Below are 13,802 nucleotides of genomic sequence, written 5' to 3'. Positions count from 1 at the left end.
TCCTGGTTGAATCTTTTCTTCAGTGTGTAAATTATTATTATTATTTTTAAAGATTTTATTTATTTATTTGACAGAGAGAGAGAGAGCACAGCAGAGCGAGAGGGAGAAGCAGACTCCCCGCTGAGCAGGGAGCCAGACACGGGACTCGATCCCAGGACTCTGGGATCATGACCTGAGCCGAAGGCAGACCCTTAACTGACTGAGACACGTAAGCGCCCTTCAGTGTGTATATTAGACCCACCTTACGCAAAAGGCAAGAACACGCATCACATACGTGCCGGCGCTGAGCTGTGGTGAGTTTTGACTTCCCAAGTGCATGCTGGGAAGCTAGAGTCAGACTTGAGAATCCTCCCATAAACTTGCAGCTTGGGTGATGACCTCACAGAAGCTACACAGAAATATAGTTTATGAATTTTGGTGGACATATTATCTGTGTGATGGGTACAAATTTCTCTGTAACATTCCTCAGCAGGGCTGGTCTTTTTGGGGAGACCTCCACTCTTTTGGACTATTCATGACACCATGGGATTTATTTGAGGCCAAAAGACCTGGCCCTAAGGGAATGGTTACCTTTATCACTATTGTTCTTTCTGCTACTCAGTACCCCACTGGGTGCTGGTCCCACCGTGTGTTGGGCACTGACACTCCGGGTGTGTTCCTGAGATGCCCTCCTCTGTATTCTTCTCCCCTGACTTCAGGCTCAGCACAGGGCCCTTCGTGCGCTCCCCAAACCTCTTAGCATCCTGCCTCTGCAGACATCCATGAAGCCAAACCCCCACTGACGTCCGCCACCCTGTGGGGTGGCACGGGGGAAGGCTGGGATTGTCTTGCGGGAGCCCCATCTCCTCCACAAGCTCTGGAACTCCAATTCCATTAGACAGCGAGTCATTTCTGCTTCTTACCTCAAAGCATCAATGCCTCTATCCCCTCCTGTGGAACATAGCGACTCAGTACCAACCCTTGGGGTCAGGGGGCTGCAGACCGCTAGTCAAACTTCAGTTCCCCCAGGGGGTTTTAGACATCCCAGGGCCCTGACCCCGGAGGTTCTGCTTCAATACCAGAATGGGGCCCAGATCCAGCTCCCAGCTTATACAGCACGTCTTCTGACCACACTTTGATGAGCGCTGGCCTAGACCTGGTGACAAAGGCCTGACAAGTCTCCTGGGGGTAGAAAGAGCTCGGGTCTTTGAAACTCCACCGCTGGTCTCCCAGCTTCCAAAAACGGAGAGTGGCTTTCTTCTGAAGGGGCAACAGCATACAACCAATACGCTTCCATTTTCATCTTCCGATTGATTTGCCATGCCTCACCCCCGGGGAGTGGTGTTCTGGAAGTCCCTGTAAACACAGAGGGGAGAGTCTGGCTATTGTGGCTGCGCAGGCATGGCCATGACCTTGGCCAGGCTCCTGGCTTGCTAACTCTTGGTTTCTGACAGGCTTGTGGCTTGAAGTGATTAGGGGCAGACAGATATGGGGGTTGCAGGGGCCTGTCTTCCCCAGGGCATAGCTGGGAATCCAGTCACCGATTTGGGAATCCTTGGTGACTTTCAGAACCAGTGCCTGCTATTTTCTGTTGCTTCCCCAGATTCCGTGCAGGCATCCATATTTCAATCTGTCACAGACCCTAGTGTTCCAGAAATGAGCAGCTCTTCACCGGGACTGCAGCAACCCCATCAGCTCCAGGTAAGGTGGGAATGGCTGGTTTTTTAATTCCAAAACTGAGGGCAAATTGGCAGGGTGATTTGGGGCCCTCTGAAGACAGGTTTCAGGAAGGAGCGGTTGGTGCTTTGGTAGGATCCTCTCAAGAGTCTGACTGGCCTCTCTTTCCAGAGGCTCAGGTTTGGGGATGAAGGACCTGCATGCTGAGGGCAATAAGCAAGGACCAATGAGAATGGGCAGTGGGAATGTTCCCGGTGCTGAGAATGGTATTCTTTAGAATGTGAACCTGGTGGCAGGACACTGGAGACACGGGACCTGCCTCAGTTCTTCCACAAATGTCTGGTCACCTCTGTGCTTCAGGATTTATTCTTTGGTCAAGTGAAGAGGGTTGGGCTAAATCTATTAATTCAAAAATAAACATTTACTGAGCTTTGACTAGGCACCAGGCTCTGTGCTAGAGGGATGTGACATTAAATAAAGCATGATACATGCCATTGTGAAGATGATTTCCAAGGTCTCTCATCCGAGTCTCTAAAATAACGCCTGGCCCACAGCAGTCCTCACACACTGTGCTTTCCCGTGCGTTATCATGACCGCACTGTGTGATGGTTGTCCTTCCCACCACGTGGGCGTCAAGTGACTGGTCTAAGGTCACACGGCTATGAAGCAGCAGAACTGGACGATGAATCCAGATCTGATTCTCAGTCCTGGGCTCTCTGCTCTGTAACTTGCTGTCTATGACTTTCCTTACTGGGTATGATGCTCTCAGCTTCCAGATTTTTCCACCCAGGGGACAAATAGCTCTCATTTGCCAAGCACTTACTTTAGGTCCTGCTCCCTGCGTTCTCTTGGAAATCTCACAACAACCTCATTAGGTTCTGTTGTTACTGTCATCTTACAGAGGAGGAAGCCGGGTCAAGGAGGCTTAGGGCCTTGATGTCAAGTAGCGTGTCAGTGGTGTTTGATCCTAGGTCTGTTCTGGGGCTGCCGTGCTGTCCTGCCTTCTGGGATTGTGGAGAGAGATGACTGGGAGCACAGCGGGCTCTGTTCTCTCTTGCAGAGCTGAAGGCTGGTAGGGTCCTTCCTGGGCTCCCACTGGAGGATGGAGAGAGAGCCAGAAGGCTCCAGGGAGCTGGTTGTGATGAGGCCTTGGCCAGGGCCTACATTTGGAGTCTTTGTGGGGGAAATATGACAGACTTCAAAGCCTCAGAGACATCCCAGGTCCCACAGATCTAGATGTCCTAGTAGGAGTCAGCTGGAAGGCACGAACACCCTGTCATTTTCCAGAAGAGATGGTATGCCCTGGCTGGGGAAGCTGCTTCTGGGGGTGCACGCCTGCCATCCTGTTCTCCCTGCTCCCACCCTCAGGCCAACTGCAAGGACGTTCCTCTTCCTAAAGCCTGCCAGTGGTGCTCCCTGTCCCCAGCTCTTGGAAGTCTGAAAACAAATTAACCTGTGGCTGGGCAGTGCCATCACCTCGGGGCTTCTGCCCAGCTTCATGCCATTGTGGGAAGGCCGAAAACTAGTGGGGTGCACCCCAGTACACAGATGGGGAGTGTAGGTTTAAAGGGGAGAGAACTTGGTCACCTCACGAATCACTGATAGAGGGAACTGGGCCTGAAGCCTTGACCTTACAGTTTCCAAGGGCAGGATGCCGAGCTGGCCCAGGAACACATGGCTCCCACCTGTGTTTGCTTTTAGGCACTTTGTCTTACCTACTACAACCCTGCAAGGCAGGTAGTCCCGTCTCCATTCTACAGAGGAGGAGCCTCAAGCTCGGCTTGGTTAAGTAACTTGCCTAAGGCCAGTCAGCCAGAGGGCCACAGGGCAGGATTCAAAGTCAAGACCTTCTCGTTCCCTTCACTGCGTCCCACTGTACCTTTTCTCCCTTCTCCCACCTGTGATTCTCCAGACATGTAGGGTTCAAAGGAAGGCTGAGTTCCCTGGATGTGAGTGAAGCGCAGCTGGTTCTTTATGGTTGGTGGCTGGTAATTGGGGTCCTAATTGCCCATCAATAGCTGACCCTCCAGGCCCTGGATTTTAATTATCTTGCAAGCTGTTCTGATAAGCTTAGACTCATTTGTTAGCAACAGGAAGTGTGTGGGAGGTGCAGAGGCTCCAAGGGACCTTTTAAGGTAGCCTGCAGCTTGGGAACAATTATGGGTAGGGTAAGCAGAGCAGTCCGGAGATGAATCCACAAGCGGTAGGACCCCAGGAAAGGGGGCTCTGGGTGAAGTCACCCTCCGGTGACAGATGCTAATGGACGAAAGTCATGGCCTTTGCAGAGATGGGTGTGAGGCATGCTTGTGTGAGGAAAGACCGCAGGAAAGACTCACAGGCCTGCTCTGAAACCCAGGGATCCTAAACAAGCTCTCTCCACAGTTGCCCTCCCATAAAATACATGATTAATTATGATAAAAGCCTCTTAGAAATGTGAGGCTTGAAACTGGTTTTGCAATTAGCATGAGGAGAAGGTGCTTCACATTCAATTAATTTTTATCTGACGTGTCTGATCTCCTAAGGCAAGGCTCTGCTCCTGCTGAAAGGATGACATTCTCTGCCAGGGCCTGAGGGGATTGCAGCTCTGGATTCTTCCAGACTGGAGAGTCTTATTTGTGAGATGGGCAAGTTGAGCCCTTGGGGGTCTAATGAGCTTAACTGTCTTCTTTCCCACCCCCTGGAGACCCAGGGAGGTAAAATCTAGCCTGTCCTTTTGGAATTTGAAAGAGAAGTCAGGTGGCACAATTTTTTCTCAAGAAAGCATAATTCTTGAAGGGGGAAATTTCAAGTCTACATAGATGATTTTGACCCTGCACTGGCAGAGAGAGGGAGAGAGAGGGAGAGAGAGAGAGAGAAACACAAGCCGTGGATGGGGCTCTTTCTGGGTGCCCGATAGTCCCTGTGACCCCCTGGCTTTAGCATGGCCCACGTCTTGGTTTCTCCCCCCGGAAAATGTGGAGGGTCAGTGAACACGCCGGGTACTTGAGGCTTGGTCCCAGGGTCACAGTCACAGACAGGCTCTGGGGAAGAAGTGCCGCACCTTGGGACAGACTTAGATGACTGGGTGAGCGGGGAAGGCCGATGTGACTTCAGGCTGGTCCCAGCTCCCGATCTGAGCGCTCGGTCCCCCCAAGTGGTCACAGGGACCCCAAAACACTGGCTCTGGCTGTAAATAGGGGGAACAGGGTGGGGGAAGCCAATGGAACCATTCGCTGGAGTGAAAAGTCCCAGGGGACTGTTTGGGGTGACCTTTGAGTGGGACAGGAGGATTTAAATCTGGGGTTTGGGGTCACTTTACCCCGTCTTCAAATAAGGCCAGTGGGCCATGATCGGCCACACCCCAGGCGGCCTGGAGGCTTGGAGTTTTAGGAATAAGCGTTCAGAGTTCTCACCACCTAATTACCCAGAGAGCTCTCAAGTCAGGCAGACCGGTTCCACCTCTTTCCTGTTGAGTCATCTTGGGGAGGTTATTTAACCTTGTAATCCTTATCCTTACAATACGAAGGTCACAACCATCTCCCGGTAGGGTGATGTGATGGAATAATAGCAATGGACCCCTGGGTCTGCTGCAGGCATGCTCCTGGGCCCGCCAGCCTAACGGACTCACCTTTTCCTCTGATAGCCCTGAGGCTCATCTGAGGCCCGTTCCGCATTGTCCCATCTTCCTCCTTCATAGCTTTGAGCTCTTGGTGGGGTGGGGGGTGTTTATCTCCTAATGGCCCCCCACTCTGATTTCCTGCTCCTGCAGGATTCTCCAGCTCCTTTGCACCTCCCCTGCTGTGACTGTCCTGTTACCACCCCTGCCCCTTTATTCACTAGGAAAAGTGTCATTAACCAAGGTGCTTGTGTCTACTGCAGATGTGGGCCTCGCTGGGCCGGTGCAGGAGGGTTTACAGCACAGACCAGACAACAACTTAAAAGTGAGGATTAGTGGCCCTTCCTTGTTCTGTGGGCCATACCCCTAGTCATCTGTATTAGTTAGCTATTGCTACATAACAAATCATCCCAAAACGTCGTGGTCACAATTCTGTGCATTAGCAGGTGAGGATCAATGAGGTGGTTCTTCTGGTTTCAGTGGGATTCTCATGTGGATCTTGAGTTAGCTGTGGGTCATTTTGCTGATCTCAGCTGAGCTGGGACACGTAGGCTCTGTTTCATGTGGTCTCTCAACTTGCAGCAGATTACACTAGGCTCGTGTGTGTGGGGGTGAGTAGAAGCATGCAATGTCTCTGAGATCTAGGCTCACAGCAGGCACCGTGTCACTCCCGCTGCACAGTGCAGGTCCACACAAGCCATAGGACCAGTGCAGATGCAAGAGCCCGGGAAAAGGACTCTACTTTTGGATGAGGGGAGTTGCAAAATCGTATTGCAAAGGGTGTGCATCTGGGGAGGAGTGAAGTGTTGTTTCAGTTTGTTGTAACCCAGCACACCACCTTTTCCCTCAGGGTCTTGCCTGCTGTCTTGTGGGTGGATCTTTAGTCTTTCCTCCTGAACTGTCTAGAGCTCTTTCCAAATATTCTCTTCTCCCTGTTCTAGGGTTCCCAACTCTTCTTCCTACCTGAAGAAGACTCCAAAGTCTCCTGCCTTTATTATGCAGAATGTTTTTTTTTTGTTGACATCTTTTTCCTTCCCAGTCAAATTCACACCAAAAATGGTCCTAAGTGTGTGGATTAAAGTAAACCAGTGGTTCTCAACCTGCCTGGGCATCAGACTCACTGGCAAAGCTCTTAAAAATGACTGATGCCTGGATGTGAGGGTGATCTGGCTGTGACATCTGTCAGTCCATTGATCACCATGGTTGATTTGGCTGGCCAGGTGGATGTCCCCTTCCTCCCTCATGGCCCCTTGTACATCCCTCCAGAAGCTGCATGCTTGGTCCAAGAGGATGACCTTCCCCAATAGAAGAAGATTGTTCTTCTGTCAAGGGTATATGAGTAGCTGGTGCTCCCCAGCTAGAAACTCCAAAGAAGCTCTCAGGGTCCATTCGTAGGAGAATGTAGGGTAGTCAAGCTTCCAAGACTCCAGATGCCTCCAAATAAGGTGTTTCATGTGGCAGCCTACCTTTCTTTTAAAAAACAATGAGTGATGCCGGAGTCCCACACCCAGGACTGGGGGTAGGTTTTGGATATTGTGAGTCTTTTTCTTTTCAAATTTTAAGTAGGCTCCATGCCTACTGTGGAACTTGAACTTACAACCCTGAGGTCAAGAGTCACGTGCTTTACCGACTGAGCCAGCCGGGCGCCCCTGGATATTGGTATTTTTAAAAAGCTTCCAGGTGGGGCGCCTGGGTGGCTCAGTCGTTAAGCGTCTGCCTTCAGCTCAGGTCATGATCCCGGGGTCCTGGGATCGAGCCCCGCATCGGGCTCTCTGCTTGGTGGGAAGCCTGCTTCTCCCTCTTCCATTCCCCCCTGCTTGTGTTCCCTCTCTCGCTGTCTCTCTCTCTCTGTCAAAATAAATAAATAAAATCTTTAAAAAAATAAAAAGCTTCCAGGTGGTTCTAATACATAATGAGGGTAGAAAACCACTGGAATAAACAAAAATACCATGTATCTCTGAGATAAATTTTGCTCCTTCCTTAAAATGTGGACATTTTAGAAGCTGTTTTTTTTTTTTTTTTTAAGATTTTATTCATTTACTGGAGAGAGAGAGAGTGAGCACAAGCAGGGGGAATGGCAGAGGTGGAGGGAGAAGCAGGCTCCCTGCTGAGCAGGGAGCCCGATGCGGGACTCGATCCCAGGGCCCCGGGATCATGACCTGAGCTGAAGGCAGATGCTTAACCGACTGAGCCACCCAGGCATTCCAAAAAGCTGTTTGTTTGTTTGTTTGTTTTTTGATGAACGAATTCCCCCTTTGTATTACATTTGTAAAGTGTCCAGTGCATTGCACACACTCACTAAATATAAGCTATCATCACTGTGACTGTTGCCATCATGGGTACCATAGTGTGGTGGTAAGGAATGGGGGCTCTAAGTCAGAGCACTTCACCTCTCTGCCTCAGTTTTCCTATCTGTAAAATGAGGATAATTAAAATTCCTGCTTCACAAATGATACTTATTTCGCAGTATGATTGTGGGTATTGCTTAATATGTCTTAATGATTATACTCAGACACAAAGTAAGTGTTCAATAAATGGCAGATAGTATGTAATCATCGTTGGATTTATTCAGCACCCCATAGTTTACTAAACTCACCCTCAGTTTGCTTTCTCTTTGATCCAGTTTCCAAATCAAATGTGATGACAATGGATAGTGAGAGGTGCTCGCGCGCTAATTAGAGCATACTCGTGTTGGAAGAAGGCAAAGAGACATTTCCATTGCTTGGAGGAGCGCTCGGCTCTGCCAACTCCAGATTATTAAAAGCATTAAGAAAATTCTCTGGCAAACTTGGGTATCTTTTTTCTTTTCCAAGCTGAGTTTTCTTCAGCCCAAACATTCATTTTAACGGAGGCAGCCTCAAATTTGTGCAATTACTTGAGGAGAGCATAATTGGCACATTTAGCTCAATTTGGATGTCCTGGAGATAATAGATATGAGCAGGGATGTGAAAATCTGGGAGCAGTCTGGGCTGGGTCCAAGTGCCAGCCTGGGTGTGGTGGGGGGCTGCCAGCACAATGAGGGGCATGGGTGGGACAAAGGACGTCTTGGAATCACAGAGTCAGAGTCAATGGGACCCTTTGATATCTAGACCCACATCCAAGGAAATAGAATTCTAGAAGAACCAGGCATATCCAAAGTCACATGACTGGTGACTGGTAGAGCTTAGACCAGGGAGAACCATGGGGATCTTAACTGTCATTGTGTCCCTCCTCATTGCTGGGCTTGTGTTGGGTCTTTATCTTTACTACTTATATCTCATAACTCCAAGAAGTAGGGATTATTGGCTCCTTTTTGCAGCTGAGAGAACAGAGTCTTCAAGAAGTTAAGATGTCACAGCAACTAAGAAGTTAGATCACAGCAAACCTGTGACACCACAAAAACAGTTTAAGGCACTGGAATAACATTTTAAAACACTCCTATAAAATTTTTATCACTTCGAAACAGATTGCTCACCTGTCACCAGATGCCAAATGACATTATCTCCATGGTATGGTTTTAGGAAGACCCTAAGTAAAAAACAAAACCAAAAACCAAAAACCACAAACTTTCCAAAAAGTGAAATCAGAAAACCCAAACAAATCTCACTTCAGTTTCCTGCCGTCTTACTCATGGATATGTGAAAAAGAAATTAGAGCTCAATTTAAGGTTTTAATTCCTGATAAAATGGAATCATTCTTGAAAGAAGCTAAGATATAATGTGACCTGAATGAAACAATGTAGTATGATGGAATGATCCTCATATTTTACATAAACAATTTGGCTTAAAACTTGGCCCACCACATATATGGAAAATGCTGGAGGAATGGCATGGACGAGATCTTATTTGGTGGTAAAAAAGTCCAAATTAGGAAATATTTAGAAAATACACAATTTTATTATGGTCTCTATTAGAAAGCCATGTATGTGATATTATTATGCTAAATAAACTGTAAGAATTTAAAAAATGATAAATCTCAACAGTCCTGATAACTGTCTCGTCAACACAAAACAATTACAAAGCTAGAATGTGGTGTAGTAGACTGGTCGGTTATGGTTTTCAAGTTGGGAATCAAACTTCCTGGTTTTGAACCCTGGTGGGACCACTTTACTAGTTGTGTTACTTTGTGCAAGTTTACTTAACTGCTCTGGGTCCACTTCCTTACCTAGAAAAATAGTCATAAAGACTGTGGGATGTACCTCATAGTGTCTTTTGAGATCTGAATGTGTTAATGTATTATTTTCTTCTCTTTACAGAAATCCTCTCTGGGTATTACCTTATTGCTAGTGACATGTTTTTTGAAAGAAGGCAACTACTTTCCTGGTTTCTGGTCATTATCATTGCATTGGACGGTCTGGCGTTACCTCTCATCTCCTCTAATTTCCTACTTGCGCATGGCTGCCCTGGTGTGGACTACCCGCTCTTGCATTGTTTTTCACCTTAGCCATGATTTTCAGAGCTTTGGCAAATGTGCACAGACTGGCCCACGGTTTGCTGCAAGAGGCACCGTGGAAGGAAAGGCAGGCAGGGGCCAGCAAGAGATCAAGGTGCAGCCTTGCCACTGGCTGCCGGCCTCTCAGCAGCTCTTTGGAATAGTTCTGCCCAAACTATGAGCCGCCATTAGTCTAAGTTTGGGGTTGGAGGAGATAAGAGACCCAGCAGATGGCCTGGTGAGAGCCTTTCCAGGGCCTCAGTGAGACTCTGCAACAAGGATGATCGTCAAGAGGGTGTGATGGATTGAGAAATATGGGTGTGTCTTGCTACCAGAAGCATCCCCAAATCTCTTTAGAAGAGGAGGTATGGTTTGCCGTCTATTGGCTTGGATGTATATCTACATGAGTATTCCTCCCCACAACTCCCCTAATCACAGATGAAACCGTGGAACCACATGTAGTATGACAGACTGACTATCACAGGTTTCTTCTGTTACAGGCATTTTGTCTGCACTTCATGCTTTCCTTACTTCTGGCACAGCATAAAGAGAAGTCACAAGTCATATGAAATTTGAAGATCTGTGTTCAGATTTAGATTCTTCTATTAGCTGACAGATGCTAAGGCAAATCACTTAACTGAAAAGAGGTTCTCCATCTGTAAATGGGACCATAACAGTATTTAGCTCACAGGTTGGAAAAATAGCATCTTAGATTAAAAAAATGCCTATTTTCTCAATCAATGGATTATTTTTCTCACTAGAAAAGAAGAGATAAAATCGTACCTTGGAACTGATGCAGTGATGCTCTCATCAGGCCTGTGGCCTCTTTGGAGGTTTCTACAAGAACCCTGGTGCTTGGCATCACAACCTAGATGCTTCCTTCCTCACTTTGGGATGAATCTTGCTCAAGATGTATGAGAAATGTATGTGTAAGAGAGAAAGAGATTGTGAGCATTAATTTTATGTGTCAACTTGGCTGGGCATGATGCCCAGATATATGGTCAAACAATATTCTGGATATTTCTGTGAGGGTGTTTTTGGGTGAAATGAACATTTAGATCAGTGGACTTGAATAAAGCAGATTGCTCTCCATAATGCGGGTGGGCCTCACTCAATCAGTTGAAGGTTTGAATAGAACAAAAGACTGATTCCCCCCCCACCCTCACCCACCCCCTTCACCCCCAAGCAAGAGTGAATTTTGTCAGCAGATGGTCTTTGGACTTGAACTGTAACATTGGCTCTTCCTGGTACTAAGCCTTTTGGCTCCCCCTGAGGATTTTGGATATGTTAGCTTCCATTATTGCATGAGCCAATTCTTTAAAAAGAAATCTCTTTCTTTATAGATACACATCATATTGGTTCTGCTTCTCTGGAGAACCCCGACTAATACAGGGGTGGAGAGACAATGAAAACATCAGTGTTCTCTGCTGCTTTATATCAGCTGAGGGACTTCACTCGACAACCCAGCTCACAGCATGTTCCCAGGAAAATTTTGCATTTTAGGAATAGTCTTTTTGTCTTGTACCTGCTTTATATGTATTTGCTTATTTGGGATAAATTAAAAGCCGTAAATGAGGAATAGCATGGTGGTTATTAGATTGCACAGTGTTCAAGTGAATCTGAGCTCAAGCTAAGACCAAAGACACACCCTCACTCCTCTTCTAAGGATACAACCCAGTTTGCATCAATGTAGTTCTATTTTAAGGACCTACAGGGCATGGAGTATGATATTAATAATTCCAATATGACAATAATAACAATAGGTGCCACCCAGGAGCCCTTACCGATTATGGGCATACATAGGACTTTATGTATGTTATTTCCTTACACGTGATAGCAGATTTGGGAACCTCCCCCAATGTACAGGGCAATCATTTGCTACCATATTCTTTCCAATTCAGTTTTAAGTCTGTTTTCTCCAAAACCTTCGTGTGATGGAGTAAATATTTTGGCGGAAGTCATATTTATCTAGATCCAATGGCAGGAGAGCCAGCGTGGTCAGAGAATGTTTTTTCTGGGGAAGCAAAGATTCTGGTTATATAGATCTCACATAGCCATATGCAGCTGAACATTTATCAGATAAATGTAATTCAATAAGAGATATTTAAAGCTCTGCCTCTCTGGAATATAATTGCATTTTGATGAGTCATAAACCTCTTCAGGACATCTCGTTGCCTCTAGGTCATCTTTACAGCCATCGATACTCATTGTATTGTATCACTACTTTCTAATCAAGAGAATGCTAAACAAATGAGCTCTCATTGAGTTACTTGCCACAGGGGAAAAGGGACTGCATCTGTCTATAAAAATATCACTCATGATCTATTTAAAAGTGATATAAGGCAACGGGAAAAAGGAGCTGTGAGATACACTTCCTTTTTACTCATTGCCCACCAGCACCTGCCAGGCTTTCGGAACGCCTTTGTCCTGCATTTGCTGCCTAGATAAATGGCCGAGGCATGAGCCGTCTTCTGAACTCACTTGCCTTCTGTAACAAGGTATTCATCCTGTCCCAGACAGTGCTGTTACCTTTATTTCAAGGGTTAGGATTTTTACTCAGGAAATGCTCTGTGAATGACCCCTGCAGGGACACCAGCCATCAGTATCCCCCAGGTGCTGCCCAGGGACCTGCCAGACCCAGACAGTGGAGAAAGGGTTTTGCAGGCAGACTTCCCTGGGTTAGAGGACAGACCAGGTCACTTACCAGCTGTGTGACCCTGAGAAAATTATTTGACCTCTCTGAACCTCCCCATCATCAGCTCTGATTTCTCTGACCCCTGGAGACACAGAACACCAAATCATGCTGGGAAAGGCTAAAGACATTCCCACAGTGGCTGCAGATTCCTGGGGCTTAGTCTCCAGTGGGCAGTCTACCCCTTGCCCCCGCTACATTCCCCTCACTCCCAGGTCACGGGCTCCTGTGTTTGCACATGCTCTGTTTCACTCTGCACCCACTAGGCCATGAATCCTAGCTCCCGCGAGAGGCTTTCATTTAGATGCTAACAAAGGAGAACAGTTTTTATGTTTCGATACTAATATTTTAAGACTTTGACCTCCAAATTTACCTTCTAATTCAGGAGTCTTCATTTAAATTTTCCAAAAGGCCAGATCCAGAATGTGAAGCAAGAGGATTCAGCACATGGTGTTAGGGTTGAATATAGTCTCTTCTCAGGCAGCTTTCCAATTAGAATGTGCTCATGACTTTCTTTAAAGAAGGAAATGTCTTGATTATTTAATGAACAAAAACCCCACCACTCACCCATTATTGACTCAGATCCTCTGCTCAAGAATAAGAAGTTAGGGAAGGTCAGAATGTATGTGTGTGTGTGTGTGTGTGTGTTTGTGTGTGACTTGAATTTCCTCATCTTAACATTTTCTTTCTTTTTTTTTTAAGATTTTATTTATTTATTAGAGAGAGAGTGCATATGCATGTGAGAGCGGGAGCAAAGACAGAGGGAGAGGGAGAAGCAGACTCCCTGCCGAGCAGGGAGCCCGATGCGGGGCTCGATCCCAGGACCCTGAGATCATGACCTGAGCTGAAGACAGATGCTTAACCGACTAAGCCACCCAGGCGTGCTTCATCTTAACATTTCCTAATAGAAAATTACAAATGCAAACAAAAGTAGAGAGAACAGCATAATGAACTCCCATGTACCATCATCCAGCTCCAGCTGTTACCCCCTCATGTCTGATCTTGTTTCACCTCTGTCCCCCTCATTACCCACCCTCACAGCCCAAATGGATTCTTTTGATGCAAGCCCCAGACAGTAAACCACTTAATCTATAACTCTTTCTGTATGTATCTCTACATGATAAGGACTCATTAAGAACTGAAACCACATAACTGTTATCAAACAGTGGACAACATTGGAATTTTCCTAATTGTTTCATTCCCCTATCCCCACTCTTTAGAAAGAACTGGTTGTTTCAACCAGGTCCAAAAATTCTCTTAAATTTGTTTTAATCTATAGGCTTCTTCTCCCTCCTCCCCATCCCCCCCTTTTTTAAAAAAATTTTTTTATTGTTATGTTAATCCCCATACATTACATCATTAGTTTTAGATGTAGTGTTCCATGATTCATTGTTTGTGCATAACACCCAGTGCTCCATGCAGAACGTGCCCTCCTCAATACCCATCACC

This window comes from Leptonychotes weddellii, chromosome 4 (assembly GCF_054177405.1).
Source record: "Leptonychotes weddellii isolate Sample4059 chromosome 4, ASM5417740v2, whole genome shotgun sequence".
In the NCBI taxonomy this organism is placed as follows: Eukaryota; Metazoa; Chordata; class Mammalia; order Carnivora; family Phocidae; genus Leptonychotes; species Leptonychotes weddellii.
This window is presented reverse-complemented; position numbering follows the sequence as displayed.